This window comes from Heptranchias perlo, chromosome 21 (assembly GCF_035084215.1).
Source record: "Heptranchias perlo isolate sHepPer1 chromosome 21, sHepPer1.hap1, whole genome shotgun sequence".
NCBI classification, from domain to species: Eukaryota; Metazoa; Chordata; class Chondrichthyes; order Hexanchiformes; family Hexanchidae; genus Heptranchias; species Heptranchias perlo.
In genome coordinates, this window is record NC_090345.1 from 49,416,265 (window position 1) to 49,435,857 (window position 19,593).

Genomic DNA, 19,593 nt, shown 5'->3' on the forward strand with positions numbered 1-19,593 from the left:
AGGTAATATATTAGCAAGGATAGAGGATTTGTTAACGGACAGGAAACAGAGAGTAGGGATAAACAGGTCATTTTCAGGTTGGCAGGCTGTAACTAGTGGGGTGTCACAAGGATCAGTGTTTGGGCCTCAGCTATTTACAATCTATATTAATGACTTAGATGAAGGGACCGAGTGTAATGTATCCAATTTTGCTGACGATACAAAGCTAGATGGGAAAGTTAGCTGTGAGGAGGACACAAAGAGTCTGCAAAGGGATATAGACAGGTTAAGTGAGTAGGCAAGAAGGTGGCAGATGGAGTATAATGTGGGGAAATGTGAGGTTATTCACTTTGGTAGGAAGAATAGAAAAACAGAATATTTTTTAAATGGTGAGAAACTATTAAATGTTGGTATTCAGAGAGATTTGGGTGTCCTGGTACACGAAACACAGAAAGTTAACATGCAGGTACGGCAAGCAATTAGGAAGGGAAATGGTATGTTGGCCTTTATTGCAAGGGGGTTGGAGTACAAGAGTAAGGAAGTCTTGCTACAATTACACAGGGCTTTGGTGAGACCACACCTGGAGTACTGTGTACAGTTTTAGTCTCCTTACTTAAGGAAGGAGATACGTGCCTTAAAGGTGGTGCAACGAAGGTGGTGCTGGAAAGAGAGAGTTGTCCTTTGAGGAGAGATTGAGTGGAACGGGCCTATATTCTCTGGAGTTTAGAAGAATGAGAGGTAATCTCACTGAAATGTATAACATTCTCAGAGGGCTTGACAGGGTAGATGCTGAAAGGCAGTTTCCCATGACTGGAGAGTCTAGAACTAGGGAGCATAGTCTCAGGATAAGGGGTCGGCCATTTAAGACTGAGATGAGGAAAAATTTCTTCACTCAGAGGTGGTGAATCTTTGGAATTCTCTACCCCAGAGGGCTGTGGATGCTCAGTCATTGAGCATATTCAAGACTGAGATTAATAGATTTTTGGACACTAAGGGAATCAACGAATATGGGGATTGGGCAGGAAAGTGGAGTTGAGGTCGAAGATCAGCCATGATCTTATTGAATGGCGGAGAAGGCTCGGGGGGCCGTATGGCCTACTCCTGCTCCTATTTCTAAAAAAACTACTACATGCAAATTGAGGTCCTATGACATCCATAAGACCCCGATGCAATTTAGAAGCACAGCTGGGCACACTCCGCCCAGTTGATCTGGGCAGTGAAGAGGAAAAGGCCTCAAAAACCTACGTAGAGAATTGTTTTTGTGGGACCAAGAAACATTGAAACATAGAAAATAGGAGCAAGAGTAGGCCATTCGGCCCTTTGGGCCTGCTCCGCCATTCAAAATTATCATGGCTGATCGTCTAACTCAGTACCCTGTTCCTGCTTTTTCCCCATATCCCTTCATCCCTTTAGCATTAAGAGTGCTCCTCGGGGGCCCCACAAAAATAATGTGGGCAGCTGCTACCCTGGTCCCACCCCCTGCCCCCGCCCCACCCACCCCGCCCCGAACCTACCTGCCTATCAGCCGGTTCAGCCTCGGGGCCGCCCGATATTGCGCCGAGGTAGCTTGGAATTTAAAGTGGCAAAAGAGCCTTGAAGAAGAGAAGGGAAAACTCATTTTTAGATCGTATTTCAGTCACCTGATAAATGCATGCCCAGACTGTATCCTAGATGATATTACACAGATCTTCTATGGCTTAAAAATTGAGTGTGGTTGTCACTTTCACAGTAAACAGCTGTCTGGGCAGACAATCTTAGTCCCAGATCTTTATGCAGTAGCTGGCACAGAACCCTCATCGCCTATTAGGTGAAGTGCCCTCTTCTGACGCAGATCTCCTCACTGAGATCTTACTGAGATCTGCATGACCTGCAAGTTCTTTGGGGGGTATTATCCATCCATCACCCCTGTGCTCGCTAACTAACATTGGCTCCCGGTCCAGCAACACCTCGATTTTAATATTCTCATCCTTGTTTTCAAATCCCTCCATGGATTTGTCCCTCGCTATCTCTGTAACTTCCTCCAGCCATACGGCCCTCCAGGATCTCTGTGCTCCTCCAATTCTGGCCTTTTGCGCATCCCCGATTTTAATCGCTCCACCATTGGCGGCCGTGCCTTCAGCTGCCTAGGGCCTAAGTTCTGGAATTCCATCCCTAAATCTCTGCACCTCTCTACCTCTCTCTCCTCCTTTAACACGCTCCTTAAAACCTACTTCTTTGTCCAAGCTTTTGGTCACCTGTCCGAATATCTCTTTATGTGGCTCGTGTCAAATTTTGTTTGATAATCGCTCCTTGTTATAGGCGCTATATAAATGCAAATTGTTGTTGTTGTAATACTCAAATGCTGCCTCACTCACTTTTCTTTGATCTTGTCCTGCCCCTCCTCCTCCATTAAAATTGCAAACAAGGCAATTCCCATTGGAAATCCCATACCTGGTACTCAGAACCTGTTGCTGTGGGTGGAGGCAAAAATATCCAGGTGATCTTAGGCTCAGTGGCAAGGCCAGCTCCATCCAGGAAAAGGTCTTCTGTAATTCTAGCAATCTCTCCTCAAAGTTTCTTCAGATTGTCGGCTTCAAAGAAAAGCACTTCTGCCAGTCGCAGCTGCTGCTTGCAACAGCCTCTTTTAACTCGTTCTTAATTACCTTTGGTGGAATGGGAGCGCGAGTCATGTTTTTTTGGGGACGTTCATGGGATGTGGGCATCACTGGCGAGGCCAGCATGTATTGCCCATCCCTAATTGCCCTCGAGAAGGTGGTGGTGAGCCGCCTTCTTGATCCACTGCAGTCCGTGTGGTGACGGTTCTCCCACAGTGCTGTTAGGAAGGGAGTTCCAGGATTTTGACCCAGCGACGATGAAGGAACGGCGATATATTTCCAAGTCGAGATGGTGTGTGACTTGGAGGGGAATGTGCAGGTGGTGTTGTTCCCATGTACCTGCTGCTCTTGTCCTTCTAGGTGGTAGAGGTCGCGGGTTTGGGAGGTGCTGTTGAAGAAGCCTTGGCGGGTTGCCGCAGTGCATCCTGTGGATGGTACACACTGCAGCCACAGTGCGCCGGTGGTGAAGGGAGTGAATGTTTAGGGTGGTGGATGGGGTGCCAATCAAACGGGCTGCTTTGTCCTGGATGGTGTCGAGCTTCTTGAGTGTTGTTTGAGCTGCACTCATCCAGGCAAGTGGAGAGTATTCCATCACACTCCTGACTTGTGCCTTGTAGATGGTGGAAAGGCTTTGGGGAGTCAGGAGGTGAGTCACTCGCCGTAGAATGGCGCTCCATTGTCATTCCTCCTTATTACCATTTATTTTAATGATCTCCAGCAGCATCAGCACGCGCACTTTGAAAAGGCCCCAGACTGCACTGCCATTAGGGGCAGAAACCAATCCTACCTCTGACTCCACCACCAGAAATGCTGGTACAGACGTTTGAAGCCCCATACTCACCCAAAATAGCAAGTAAATTTGTGCCCCATTATTATAGAGACAGATTTTGGGGCTTGTACAGCAAGGTTAGAGCAACCCCACTGTTGGAAATATTAACAGCACAATTTTGAACGGACAGGAAATGATTAATTGAGCTCTGACTGTAGCTATCACAACCTTCATATTACAAGAATATTTTCAGACATAATTACAGTAATCAAAAATTTAATGAGCAGCAGCACATCACGTGGGTAAATTCACTCTAAGTGTACACTGGGAATGCACCTTGGAATTTGTATTCGCAGACCAGAAGGCCCTGTGGAATTTTCCATTTGTTTAAATTCTAGACAGAGACTCCCTCAGGACCTGTTGACCTCTCTGATCCGCAACCACAGAGCTATGCTCCTGGACTGCAAACTCGTAAAAACTGCCCCTCAGCATCTCGTCACAGAGGGGTGAGCAGCAGTTTGTGTGAGGAGTAGCTACTACAGAGTTCAAACATTCTTTGCCTGGTAATCATAAGAACACAAGAAATAGGAGCAGGAATAGGACATACAGCCCCTTGAGCCTGCTCCACCATTCAATAAGATATTGCTGATCTTCAACCTCAACTCCACTTTCCCACCCGATCCCCATATCCATTGATTCCTTTAGAGTCCAAAAATCTATCAATCTCAGTCTTGAATATACCCAACGACTGAGCATCCACAGCCCTCTGGGGTAGAAAATTCCATATATTCGCAAACCTCTGAGTGAAGAAATTCCTCCCAATCTCAGTCCTAAATGTCCGACCCCTTATCCTGAGACTATGTTCCCTCATTCTAGACTCTCCAGCCAGGGGAAACATCCTTTCAGCATCTATCAAGCCCTCTTTGAATCTTATACGTTTCAATGAGATCACCTCTCATTCTTCTAAACTCCAGGTAGTATTGGCCTATTCTACTCTATCTTTCCTCCTAGGACAACCCTCTCATCCAGAAATCAATCTAGTGAACCTTTGTTGCACCGTTCCTAAGGCAAGTATATCTTTCCATAGGTAAGGAACTCAAAACTGCACACTGTACTCCAGGTGTGGTCTCACCAAAGCCCTGTACAATTGCTGCAAGACTTCCTTACTCTTGTACTCCAATCCCCTTGCAAAAAAGGCCAACATTTATCTTCCAATTGCTTGCTGTAGCTGCATGTTAACTTTCTGTGTTTCGTGTACTAGGACACCCAAATCCCTCTGAACATCAACATTTAATAGTTTCTCACCATTTAAAAAATATTCAGTTTTTCTATTCTTCCTACCAAAGTGAATAACTTCACAATTCCTCACATTATATTCCATCTGCCTCCTTCTTGCTCACTCACTTAACTTGTTGATATCCCTTTGCAGACTCTTTGCATCTTCCTCACAGTTTACTTTCCCACCTAGCTTTGTATCGTCAGCAAACTTGGATACATTTCACTTGGCCCCTTCATCTAAGTCATTAATATAGATTGTAAATAGCTGAGGCCCAAGCACTGATCCCTGCGGCACCCCACTAGTTACAGCCTGCCAACCTGAAAATGACCCGTTTATTCCTACTCTCTGCTTTCTGTCTGTTAACCAATCCTCTATCCATGCTAATATATTACTTCCAATTCCATGAGCCCTAATCTTGTGTAACAGCCTCTTTTATGGCACCTTATTGAATGCCTTTTGAAAATCCAAATCCTCAAAAAACTCTAATCGATTTGGCAAACATGATTTCCCTTTCATAAAACTGTGTTGACTCTGCCTAATCATATTATGATTTTCTTAGTGCCCTGTTACTAAGTCCTTAATAATAAATTCTAGCATTTCCCCTATTATTGATGTTAGGCTAACTGGCCTGTAGTTCTCTGTTTTCTCTTTCCCTCCTTTCTTGAATATCAATTTTATGAATCTTGTTGACAAAATTTTTGAGCAATCCTCTACAGCTCAAACAGGTCTGGAGATAAATTGTGGAAAATTTGTGGCATCAAGCAAGTGCACACACAGAGACATTTCAGTGACTCTCAGTGGCCTTTTTGTAACTGTAAATTCAGCAAGGCTGCACTCCAGGTGCAGAGCCTCACACAATGGGGCAGCAGATTGAAAAATCAGAGATTTGTTTTAATAATCAAAAAATCTGGAGTACTGCAACTTGGGTGTGTTGCCCCTGTGCCCAGTTCTCCAATCTGTGCCATCATTGAGTGAGACTGCGTCAGAAAATAACAGAGAGCTAAAAAAAAAGGCCTTGACTATCAAAGCCTATAATAGGTTCAGAAATTGTTTGTGATTGCAGAAGTTCCCTTAAATAGTGATTACAACTATCAATAATATATTTAAAATCTTACATCTGGGCACAATTCCCGTCTACGAAACCTTACTTCCTGTTGTCACACTTTTGTGTCAACTTTTGCTATTATAAATTCCTGTTCCTATATTTTAAAATTGAAACTGCCTATGTAAACTTGTGACATTGTAATTACATCCTCCCGCCAGTGCTGGCTCTGTAGTGCCTCAGTTTGGGTCTCCCAGCTCCTCAACCAGTATTGCGAAGAAATTTCTATACTCTGCTTTCCTAATTGCCCTAAGTTTTGTTATTTAACTATAAACTATCATTTAAAATCAAAGAATTGTATAAAATAAGGACAGAATGTATGTCTTTAAAATAGTGACTAAATTATGTCTGTACACCCTGCTCCAATAATCCCCTTGCCCTCTAACCCCTTTTCACACTTAGAGGGTGAATTTTTGAGGGTGCTCTCCCACCCATCCATCGTAACTTCAGCAGAAGAGCCATAGAAATCCGGGGAAAAGGGTATGGTCGGTATTCACACAGTTTTTCCATGGTTTCCACGGCTCTTTCATCGAAGCTACAGTGGTCAAGCAGGAGAACCCTGCAGGGAAATTCACCCCCTGGTCTTTAAGCCTCATGTGCAATGCAATGGGATTTATCCTAGTAATATATTAAAATTGGTAACAAATGGAGGATGCCTTCCATTGAAGACTACCTTGTAAATATTTCCTGGGAGGATTCCTCTGTTAAGATGGTCACAGTTGCAGTTCTCTTTGATGCCAGTAGGTGGTGCGGTATAGGAGTTTCAATATTAAATTGTGACTTGCCTGTTGCACTTGGCTGTCAGGTCACACTCAGTACTCTGCAACCTGCTGATCTGTTCCAACAGTTTCTCTGCTATTCCATCTACTGTGTTCCTGCTGTACTCTTTTTTACTTTTTATTTTTACATTTTTAAATTTAAATGTTAATGAATTGCTGGCATTTTTGTAAACATTTTATAATTTCCTCCTTTTTGTACTGGTTTTATTTTTACCTTCATCTATTCCTTTGTATTTTCTGCCAATAAATTCATCTTAATTTAATATTTTTAACACCACTACAGACTGAGGAGGTCCATCCACAGCCAAGAGTCCGTGGATTTCCTGCAAGCTGCTCCGCTCTGCACTGTAACTTCACCAGAAATACAGCGGAAACCCTGTTTAAAAGGGGTTTCAGCTACACGTACAGTAAAGTTACAGAGGGGGAGCAAATATACGAACATACAAAAATAATGGGCAGGAAAAGACCAGCTGGTCCATCAAGCCTGCCTCACATTCACAATACCTGGAGCATCATGACTAGACACTTCCTAACACCCCCCACCCCCACCACCCCCTCTCCAGCAGTCATGTAATGTACAGGGAGAGGGGAAAAAAACAGAAAAAGAAACCCAAGGGCCAAAAAGGAAAAAAAGAAAACCTGTAAAATTCCTCTCCAACCCCCTCAGGCAATCTAAACGAGTTCAGGAGACCACACTGACCATGCTTACATTAACTATTAAATAATTTACAAGAGCAAGAGGAAATTGGGGAGGGAAATCCCATCGGAGAAGGAGAGCAGATCAGGGATGAATAGGACATTGGGGAGGAAGAGCAGATTGAGGAGGAAGAGAACATTGGGGTGGAAGAGCAGATTGAGGAGGGAGAGGACATCGGGGAGAGAGAGCAGATTGAGGAGGGAGAGGACATCGGGGAGAGAGAGCAGATTGAGGAGGGAGAGGACATCGGGGAGAGAGAGCAGATTGAGGAGGGAGAGGACATCGGGGAGAGAGAGCAGATTGAGGAGGGAGAGGACATTGGGGAGAGAGAGCAGATTGAGGAGAGAGGACATCGGGGAGAGAGAGCAGATTGAGGAGAGAGAGGACATTGGGGTGGAAGAGCAGATTGAGGGAGTGTGCATTTGGTGATTGGTTGGTTGATTCTCCTGTGATGATGGTGATTGATTGGTTGTTTCCCCTGTGGTGATTGTAAGAACATAGAACATAAGAAATAGGAGCAGGAGTAGGCCATACGGCCCCTCGAGCCTGCTCCGCCATTCAATAAGATTATAGCTGATCTTCTACCTCAACTCTACCTTCCCACTCTATCCCCATATCCCTTGATTCCCCTAGAGTCCAAAAATCTATCTATCTCAGCCTTGAATATACTCAACGACTCATCATCCAGGGGTAGAGAATTCCAAAGATTCATAATGTGTGAAGAAATTCCTTCTTACCTTAGGCATAAATGGCCAACCCCTTATCCTGAGACTATGCCCCCTAGCCAGTGGAAACAGCTTCTCAGCAATTACCCTGTCAAGCCCTCCACGACTTTTATATGTTTCAATGAGATCACCTCTAATTCTTCTAAACTCCAGGGAATATCGGCCCATTCTCCTCAATCTCTCCTCATAGGACAACCCTCTCATCCCAGGAATCAATCTAGTGAACCTTCGTTGCATCGCCTGTAAGGCAAATATATCCTTCCTTAGATAAAGAGACCAAAACTGTACACAGTACTCCAGGTGAGGTCTCACCAAAGCCCTGTACAATTGTGGACGGTTTTGCTGTTGCCTAGGACTTGCCCTTCCACAATAAACAACACAATGAGTTACTAATCTGAAGATTGTGAATGTTGATTTATTGCTAAAATTATGAACGAAAGATGATTAAGATAAAACTGTGGACATTTCTGTGTGATTGTTTGTATCTACTTTGGCATTTATATCCAATTCTTGTTGACAGTTGCTTATAATGTTATAAATTCTCCTCTCTCTATGTTTTGGTATGACAGCAATAAATCACATTAATGTGAGTTCTACTGGCCTGAATCCGTAGATAATTAATTTGATTTTCTGAGTAAGTCATACCATATGTTATTAGTTCATTAATTTGTGCAGTTATTGTGCAACTCTTAATGGCTGCACGTAGTGACACGGCAAGTCCTGGCCAGAATGGAGATGATTGGGTAATTCCCCCGTCAATCACGCCTGGAAACCATACTGCTGTAAGTGACTAGCATTGATTTTATGCACATAATTTGCATTATGTAACTATCCTCCACTCACTGTATTTTGTTGGAGAAATAACCCTGCTTTTATTGGGAGACTGTTTAAATAAACACTGTTGTAAGTCCCGCCGTGGGTCCCACCCCGACTCCAACTTATTGGCCGACACAGTGGTGTCAATACTCACTCTGATTATCAATACCTTCAGCCAGGGATGGAATTTGGTTACTGGCCCGCTTTCAGGTCTATAACTGACGCTGCGCTTCATGGAGCTTGTGCCCCAGCCAAGAGACCTGAGGCCTGCCTAAAATCGGGCCTCAAGCCTCATTTCAATAATTTATGTGAGCTGCCGATGCCTGCCGTGCTTCCAGAGGCAGCTCACCTATTTGAAGAAGCTGAATTTCGGGCCACTTGCCTCTCCGGCAACAGTATTTGGGTAGGTCCCGGGGGGGGAGAGGGGATGACAACATTAAGGGGGCTGGCCATGGATTGGCAGCAGCCCTCGGGAGTGCTGTGCAGCCAGGAGGCGCACTCCTATTCCTTGTGGCTCCACATCAACTTTAAATAAAATGTACTCACCTTTTTAGTGGCGGCCGCTTGCTATGCAGCATCCATGTGTCCAGTGTCCAATAATGGCCTGATTCATCTGTGTCCAGTGTTCAACTGTGATCAGTCTCCAACTGTGGCCTGTGACAATCTGTGGCCTGTGTCAATCTGTGTACAGTGTCCAACTGTGTCCCGTGTCCATCTGTAGCCGGTGTCCATCTGAGGCTGGTGTCCATCTGTGGCCAGTGTCCAATTATGTCCATTTGTTTCTATTGTCCATCTGTGTCCAGTGTCCAATGTCCATCTGTGTCCAACGTCCATCCGTGTCCAGTGTCCTTCCATGTCCAGTGTTTTTCCATGTCCATTGTCCTTCTGTGTCCAACTGTGGCCTGTGTCCAACTGTGGCCTGTGCCAATCTGTGTCCAGTGTCCAACTGTGCCCTGTGTCCAACTGTGGCCAGTGGCCAGTGTCCCTATGTGTCCAATGCCCATCTGCGACCAGTGTCCATCTGTAGCCAGTATCCATCTGTGGCCAGTGTCCAAATGTGGCCAGTGTCCAAATGTGGCCAGTGTCAATCTATGTCGAGTGTCCAACTGTGTCCAGTGTCCAACCATAGCCAGTGTCCAACTGTGTCCTCTGTCCAACTGTGGCCGGTGTCCGACTGTGGCCAGTGTTCAACTGTGACCTTCTGTAGAACTGTGTCCTCTGTCCAACTGTGGCCTGTGTCAACTGTGCTGCGTGTCCATCTGTGTCCAGTGTCCAACTGTGGCCTTTGTACATCTGTGTCCAGTGTCCAACTGTGACCTGTGTCCAATGTCCATCTGTCACCAGGGTCCATCTGTGGCCAGTGTCCATCTGTGGCCAGTGCCCATCTGTGTGCAGTGTCCAACAGTCACCAGTGTCCATCTGTGTCTAATGTCCAGTGTCCAACTGTGTCCAGTGTCCATCTGCATCCAGTTTCCATCTGTAGCCAGTGTCCAACAGTCACCAGTGTCCATCTGTGTCCTGTGTCCATCTGTGGCCAGTGCAAGTGGCCATCTGTATCCAGTGTCCAACTGTGGCCAGTGTCCAACTGTGTCCAGTGTTCATCTGTAGCCTGTGTCCAACCAATGCTTGTGTCCAACCATGTCCAGTTTCCAACAGTCTTCACTGTTCATCTGTGTCCAGTGTCCAACTTCATCCAATGTCCAATAGTAGCCTGATTCCAACTGTGTCCAGTGTCTAACTTCATCCAGTCTCCATCTGCGTCCTGTGTCCAACTGCGTCCTGTGTCCAACTGCGTCCTGTGTCCAACTGCATCATTTGTCAAACTGCGTCCTATGTCCATCTGTAACCTGTGTCCATCTGTAGCCTGTGTCCAACTGTGGCCTGCATCCATCTGTGGTTATGTCCATCTGTGGCCTGTGACCAACTCTGCCCAGTGTCCAACTGTGTCCCGTTTCCAATTGTGTCCCGTGTCCATCTGTGGCCTTGGTGCCACCTGAACCCTGGCAACTGACCCCTGAATCCCAAGCAACTCATTACTAGTTGCATTTTTATCTCCTGTTTAAATTTTGTGAGGCTGGAGGTTTGATTAAGGCAGCTCTTAGTGCTGTGAACTCATTGGTGGAAAAATCCTGAATCAGATCTTTTAGCATCAACAATTGAGAAATATACAAATTAATGGGAACAGGGATTATAGCCACAATTTTGTGAAGTTGTGTCGATGGCAGACATCCCCACTGCCTGCCCTCCCCATTGCCTGCCCTCCCCATTGCCTGCCCTCCCCACTGCCATCCCTCCTCACTGCCATCCCTCCTCACTGCCATCCCTCCCCACTGCCATCCCTCCTCACTGCCATCCCTCCTCACTGCCATCCCTCCCCCATTGCCATCCCTCCCCCATTGCCATCCCTCCTCCATTGCCTGCCCTCCCCATTGCCTGCCCTCCCCACTGCCATCCCTCCCCACTGCCATCCCTCCCCACTGCCATCCCTCCCCATTGCCATCCCTCCCCATTGCCTGCCCTCCCCATTGCCTGCCCTCCCCATTGCCTGCCCTCCCCATTGCCTGCCCTCCTCACTGCCATCCCTCCTCACTGCCATCCCTCCTCACTGCCATCCCTCCCCCATTGCCATCCCTCCCCCATTGCCTGCCCTCCCCATTGCCTGCCCTCCCCACTGCCATCCCTCCCCACTGCCATCCCTCCCCACTGCCATCCCTCCCCATTGCCATCCCTCCCCATTGCCTGCCCTCCCCATTGCCTGCCCTCCCTATTGCCTGCCCTCCCCAATGCCATCCCTCCCCACTGCCATCCCTCCCCACTGCCATCCCTCCCCATTGCCATCCCTCCCCAATACCTGCCCTCCCCACTGCCATCCCTCCCCACTGCCATCCCTCCTCACTGCCATCCCTCCCCAATGCCATCCCTCCCCAATGCCATCCCTCCCCACTGCCATCCCTCCCCACTGCCATCCCTCCCCACTGCCATCCCTCCCCAATACCTGCCCTCTCCACTGCCATCCCTCCCCACTGCCATCCCTCCCCACTGCCATCCCGCCTCACTGCCATCCTCCTCACTGCCATCCCTCCCCAATGCCATCCCTCCCCAATGCCATCCCTCCCCACTGCCATCCCTCCCCAATGCCTGCCCTCCCCACTGCCTGTTCTCCTCACTGCAATGGAAATGTGCACCCACGATTTTGCTGGACCAGAAAATCAGGATTTATATTTGGCACCAAGGCTTAATGATACACACCTAAGTGGCCTGGGAAGACTAAAGCTTGAACAGCACTGCCTAAACCCATTAGATGTTCCTCAGCTCTCATCAGTAAGCTATCACTACTTCTTTACAATCACATATTCGGTCGTATGATGTGCAATTTTCTCAGCAATCTCCTACATTCAATGAGCTGGTTCTATGTTGTGAATAGTTTCTGTGGGAGAGATTCTGGCTAGATAAAGTACGCTGTACGAATGGCACAAAGAAGGAAGGTAAACAGACCAGCTGCTAAAAATGATGAAAGCTACAAGGCACAGTCGGAGATTGAGTACCCTATCAGTTTGGATTAATCGGTACATTTTAAATATCCTGATGTTGATTTATCTGATTGAATGTAGATTTGATAAGTGCCAGCAATGACTGTTTAGTTTTGTGCAGAGCTTCATGCAATGAGTGCATATCAGGAATTTGGGCCTGGTGGTCAGTGTGCCCGATTTGTTCCCAAGTACCCGATAGGCCCTCCATTACGTGAAGCTTTTGTGCTGGGGCACTAAATCGTAAAATTAGTCCCTTAACTCCACAACATTATTAGCTGAGATTGTTCAGCTAAAGGGTATTTATGGCAGCTTCCTGCAGTCGGCTAAATGAAAATAAACGAGTTTAGGATCAACAGTCATGTTGTTTGGAACTATTGCTGCCAGACAGGCGTATTCCACAAGATTCCTTACAGCTGGTGACATAAGGAAGGACATCAACGTGGGATTTGCTGACCTTCATTTTTCTGATTTTACTTAAAATAAGCTTGATATCAACAAAGGAAAGATTACCGAAAACCTCCCCCATACAATGCTGCCAGATATATTTTAGGCGTAATCTTCTGACTTTGTGCTCCCAGCAGGGATCCATGCCCACCAGCAGCCATACTGTAAATTCAGGCATATGATGCACATGATTTTCCAACCGTCACCCAAATTTGCAATTTGACTGCGGACGTACAAGAGTCCCCGTTGTAGGGTGGTCAGAAAACAACCTCCTTTAACTGGTCACTGCAATGTTAGGTGCCCGGGGATACTGCAGGAAGTGTTCCCGCCTTTAGGAACACTGTTAATCCCACTGTTAAAATGATTTTAACAATGGCCAGTAGAAAAGCTATTTTGTTCAGTTTTGTGCTGGGTGAGTTTGTTTCTTCAGGTTTTCACCAGCAGAAACCTGTCCAATCAGCGCTCGCCTGCAGCAATGCTCATTTTGTGCCTCTTCCGTGGTTCAACTCATCAAATGAAATCTGAGAATCCTAACCCAGCTCCACTGTAAGAAACTAGGAAATAAGTAGAGAACCCATAAGAACAGAGTAGGCCATTCAGCTCCTCGAGCTTGTTCTATCATTCAATCAGAGCACGGCTGATCTGCACCTCAACTCCATTTACCTGTCTTTGATCTATATCCCTTGATACCCTTACCTAACAAAAATCTATCTCTCTCTGTCTTGAAAATTTAATTTGACCCAGCATCCAGAGAGGAGAGAGTTCCAGGTTTCCGCTACCCTTTGTGCGAAAAGGAGCTCCCTGATTTCACTCCTGAACGGCCCAGCTCTAATTTTAAGATTATGCCGCCTTGTTCTAGATTCCCCCACCAGCGGAAATAATTTCTCTGTATCTACCCTATCAGATCCCTTGATCATTTTAAACAACTCGATTAGATCACCACTAAACCTTCTAAACTCAAGGGTTTGGAACCCAAGTTTATACAACCTGGCCTCATAATTTAACCCTCTAAGCCCCGGTATCATTCTGGTGAATCTGTGCTGTACCCTCTCCAAGGTCAATGTATCCTTCCTGGTGCAGTGCCCAAAACTGAACGCAGTACTCTAAATGGGGTCTGACCAAGGCTCTGTACAACTGGAGCATGACTTCCTCCCCTTTATATTCCAGCCCCTTGATGTAAAGGCCAACATTTCATTAGCTTTTTTGATGACATTTTGTACCTGTGCACTAGCTTTTAGTGACCTGTGTACATGGACATCTAAATCCCTTTGCTCCTCCACAGTTCCTAGTCTCTCGCTATTAAGAAACTATTCCGATTTGTCATTCTTGGATCCAAAGTAGAGGACCACAAACTTCCTCACTTTGAACTCCATCTGTTACAGTTTTGCCGACTCACTTAATCTATGTACCTTTGTAACTTCCTGCTCCCATCTATGCAATTTACTGTGCCTCCTAACTTAGTGTCATTTGCAAGCTTAGATATATAACTCTGTTCCTTCATCCAAATCATGGATATTGATGGTGAAAAGCTGAGACCCCAGTACAGATCCCTGGGGAACACCACTTGTCATATCCCACCAATCAGAGTACATTTCCTTTATTCCTACTCTCTGTCTCCTACCTCCCAACCAATTACCAACCCAAGTCACTAGGTACCTCCAATTTTGTGAGCTTTTATTTTTGCTAATAATCTCTTGTGCAGAATCTTATCAAATGCAGTCTGGAAGTCCATATAGACAACTCCCATAGACACTCGCTCATCCACCATGTTAGGGACCTCCTCAAAAAAACTCAACTAGATTAGTCAGACATGAGCCACTCTTCACATGTACGTGCTGACTCTGATCAGCTCATACTTGTCCACGTGCTCAGTCACTCTGTCCCTGATGATAGATTCCAGTAGTTTCCCCACAACTGATGTTAAACTGACAGGTCTGTAGTTACCTGGTTTCTCTCTCCCTCCCTTCTTAAATAAATTTATAATTTTCCAATCCAAAGGCACAACTCCTGAATCTAGCGAGCTTTGGAAAATTATGACTAACACATCTGCAATTCCATTACCTTTTCCTTTTGAATACCCTGGTCCTGGAGATTTGTCTATCTTAAATCTCATTATTTTCTCCATTTTTTACTTATATTAAATCCTCCCCTTTACTGATTTTTAGGTTCCCTTGTACCCTGATACTTTGTCCTCTTCCTCTACTGTGAAAATGGATACAAAGTATTCATGTTACAAGTCTACCATGTCTTTATTGCCCATTATAGTCTCACCTGCATCTGTCTTTAATGGGCCCATACTCCCCCCTACCACTCTCTTACTCTTAATATATTTATAAAAACGTTTATTGTTAGCTTTGATATTCCTTGCAGATTTTTGCATATTGCTCTGTTGCACCTCTCTTTGTGTCCCTTTGTTGCTTTTTAACAGGTTTGCCGCTGCACTCGTGGAAAAGTAACACCAGCAGAACAGAAGCATCTCCGAGGAAATTCCAGGCCTACGACTTGATCTCACAACGTAATTGTGCTTTCATTTAAGCCGGTAAGTGGGTTGGCTCTTCATGCACCAACATCAATTGCAGCAGGAAATCAAATAGCTTCAAAAATGGGTGGGGGACCACCAGAAGGGGCCCAGGCCTATCACCCACCCCCATATGCCCCAGTTATACTGCTCAATCAGTATACCAAGGGCAGAAAGTGTCGGCTCTCAGCCAGGCCTCCTCTGAACCAGCCTACTCTCCTCCAGGATCAGCAGATAAAGAGGGATGGCCAGTGGGACCCATCGGTCCTAGTCAGGTAAAGCCCAAATAGACAACATGATCGATTTACAAATTTGCCAGTTCTGTAGGTCTGGCTGACCTCTGCACCTGAATTCCCAATGTGCTGCACACAGGGAACCTTATAGTTTGCAACAACATTCATTGATCTCCTACTCTGTTTGCAAGCCATTGAAGCAATTAGTTATCTTTGTTTTCAGCACTGGATGTTTGTTTAATACATGAGCTGCGGTATGAAATAAAGCTTCATTTCCTTCCAACACTGAGGAAGCATAAAAATAATATCCTACAACTCTGCTGCAGGTCTCGCACTTTGCTGTTTAATCTTCCTGAGTGATGATGTTAAAACCTAAATTATAGCGGTGAGATTGAGAAGGATTTCCACTTTATCCTTAGCTGTTATGAACTCCAACCAGGGATCCCTGTCTGCATTCTAATCAGCAACACTGGCAGCGTTTGATCTGTGACTCACAATAATCTTTAAGCCTGAGTACTGATGTCAGAAGAACATAAGAACATAAGAAATAGGAGCAGGAGCAGGCCAATCGGCCCCTCGAGCCTGCTCCGCCATTCAATAAGATCATGGCTGATCTGATCCTAACCTCAAATCTAAAGAACACAAGAAGTAGGAACAGGACCCGGCCACTCAGCCCCTGGGCCCTCTCCGCCACCCACAGGGCCTTGACCGATCCGAACTCAGCTTCATGTCCAATTTCCTGCCCGCTCCCCGTAACCCCTAATTCCCTTTACTTCTAGGAAACTGTCTATTTCTGTTTTAAATTTATTTAATGATGTAGCTTCCACAGCTTCCTGGGGCAGCAAATTCCACAGACCTACTACCCTCTGAGTGAAGAAGTTTCTCCTCATCTCAGTTTTGAAAGAGCAGCCCCTTATTCTAAGATTATGACCCCTACTTCTAGTTTCACCCATCCTTGGGAACATCCTTACCGCATCCACCCGATCAAGCCCCTTCACAATCTTATATGTTTCAATAAGATCGCCTCTCATTCTTCTGAACTCCAATGAGTAGAGTCCCAATCTACTCAACCTCTCCTCATATGTCCGCCCCCTCATCTCCGGGATTAGCCGAGTGAACCTTCTTTGTACTGGCTCGAGAGCAAGTATGTATTTTCTTAAGTATGGAGACCAAAACTGTATGCAGCATTCCAGGTGTGGTCTCACCAATACCTTATATAACTGCAGCAATACCTCCCTGTTTTTATATTCTATCCCCCGAGCAATAAAAGCCAACATTCCGTTGGCCTTCTTGATCACCTGCTGCACCTGCATACTAACTTTTTGATTTTCTTGCACTAGGACCCCCAGATCCCTTTTGTACCGCAGTACTTTCCAGTTTCTCGCCATTAAGATAATAACTTGCTCTCTGATTTTTCCTGCCAAAGTGCATAACCTCACATTTTCCAATATTGTATTGCATCTGCCAAATCTCCGCCCACTCAGCCAGCCTGTCTATATCCCCTTGTAGGGTTTTTATGTCCTCCTCACTCTCTACTTTCCCTCCCATCTTTGTATCATCTGCAAATTTTGATATGTTGCACTCGGTCCCCTCCTCCAAATCGTTAATATAGATTGTAAAGAGTTGGGGACCCAGCACCGACCCCTGTGGAACACACTGGCTACTGGTTGCCAGTCTGAGAATGAACCATTTATCCCAACTCTCTGCTTCCTGTTCGATAACCAATCCTCCACCCATGCCAGAATATTACCCCCAATCCAGTGATTCTTTATCTTGAGCAATAATCTTTTATGTGGCATCTTGTCGAATGCCTTCTGGAAGTCTAAATACACTACGTCCACTGGTTCCCCTTTATCCACCCTGTACGTTATGTCCTCAAAGAACTCAAGCAAATTTGTCAGACATGACTTAAGAACATAAGAACATAAGAAATTGGAGCAGGAGTAGGCCAATCGGCCCCTCGAGCCTGCTCCGCCATTCAATAAGATCATGGCTGATCTGATCCCAACCACAAATCTAAAGAACACAAGAAGTCGGAGCAGGACCCGGCCACATAGCCCCTGGGCCCTCTCCGCCACCCACAGGGCATTGACCGATCCGAACTCAGCTTCATGTCCAATTTCCTGCCCGCTCCCCATAACCCCTAATTCCCTTTACTTCTAGGAAACTGTCTATTTCTGTTTTAAATTTATCTAATGATGTAGCTTCCACAGCTTCCTGGGGCAGCAAATTCCACAGACCTACCACCCTCTGAGTGAAGAAGTTTCTCCTCATCTCAGTTTTGAAAGAGCAGCCCCTTATTCTAAGATTATGCCCCCTAGTTCTAGTTTCACCCATCTTTGGGAACATCCTCACTGCATCCACCCGATCAAGACCCTTCACAATCTTATATGTTTCAATAAGATCGCCTCTCATTCTTCTGAACTCCAATGAGTAGAGTCCCAATCTACTCAACCTCTCCTCATATGTCCGCCCCCTCATCCCCGGGATTAACCGAGTGAACCTTCTTTGTACTGCCTCGAGAGCAAGTATGTCTTTTCTTAAGTATGGAGACCAAAACTGTATGCAGTATTCCAGGTGCGGTCTCACCAATACCTTATATAACTGCAGCAATACCTCCTTGTTTTTATATTCTATCCCCCTAGCAATAAAAGCCAACATTCCGTTGGCTTTCTTGATCACCTGCTGCACCTGCATACCAACTTTTTGATTTTCTTGCACTAGGACCCCCAGATCCCTTTGTACTGCAGTACTTTCCAGTCTCTCGCCATTAAGAAAATAACTTGCTCTCTGATTTTTCCTGCCAAAGTGCATAACCTCACATTTTCCAATATTATATTGCATCTGCCAAATCTCCGCCCACTCACCCAGCCTGTCTATATCCCCTTGCAGGTTTTTTATGTCCTCCTCACTCTCTACTTTCCCTCCCATCTTTGTATCATCTGCAAATTTTGATATGTTGCACTCGGTCCCCTCCTCCAAATCGTTAATATAGATTGTAAAGAGTTGGGGACCCAGCACCGACCCCTGTGGAACACCACTGGATACTGGTTGCCAGTCCGAAAATGAACCATTTATCCCAACTCTCTGCTTCCTGTTCGATAACCAATCCTCCACCCATGCCAGAATATTACCCCCAATCCCGTGATTTTTTATCTTAAGTAATAATCTTTTATGTGGCACCTTGTCGAATGCCTTCTGGAAGTCTAAATACACTATGTCCACTGGTTCCCCTTTATCCACCCTATACGTTATATCCTCGAAGAACTCAAGCAAATTTGTCAGACATGACTTCCCCTTCATAAAGCCATGCTGACTTTGTCCTATTAAATTATGCTTATCTAAATGTTCCGTTACTGTCTCCTTAATAATAGACTCCAAAATTTTACCCACCACAGATGTTAAGCTAACTGGCCTATAATTTCCAGCCTTCTGCCTACTACCCTTTTTAAATAACGGTGTTACATTAGCAGTTTTCCAATCTGCCGGGACCTCTCCTGAGTCCAGGGAATTTTGGAAAACTATCACCAAAGCATCCACAATCCCTACTGCCACTTCCCTCAAGACCCTAGGATGGAAGCCATCAGGTCCAGGGGATTTATCCGCCTTGAGTCCCATTATTTTACTGAGTACCATCTCCTGAGTGATTTTAATCGTATTTAGCTCCTCCCCCCCGAGAGTCCCCTGTTTGTCCAGTGTTGGGATATTCTTAGTGTCCTCTACTGTAAAGACTGAAACAAAATATTTGTTCAGCATTTTTGCCATCTCCATGTTTCCCACCATTAATTTCCCGGTCTCATCCTCTAAGGGACCTATGTTTGCCTTAGCCACCCTTTTTCTTTTTATATAACTATAGAAACTCTTGCTATCTGTTTTTATATTTTTTGCTAATTTCTTTTCATAATCTATCTTCCCTTTCTTAATCAATCCTTTAGTTACTTTTTGCTGTCTTTTGAAGACTTCCCAATCTTCTATCGTCCCACTAAGTTTGGCTACCTTATATGTCCTTGTTTTTAGTCGGATACTATCCTTAATTTCTTTACTTAGCCACGGATGGCTGTCATTTCTTTTACTCCCTTTTTTCCTCAGTGGAATATATATTTTTTGAAAGTTGTAAAATAACTCCCT

General features: G+C 45.4%; 1 long non-coding RNA gene across 1 annotated transcript in view; it reads left to right on the plus strand.

Annotated features, from left to right (window-relative positions):
• The window catches only part of LOC137340356 (uncharacterized), a 75,523-nt gene that overhangs the window by 19,441 nt on the left and 36,489 nt on the right, over positions 1-19,593 (plus strand). Inside the window, exon 2 of the long non-coding RNA XR_010966790.1 lies at positions 15,143-15,253. This is a non-coding gene — a long non-coding RNA (uncharacterized lncRNA). The remainder of the gene's footprint in view (positions 1-15,142; positions 15,254-19,593) is intronic.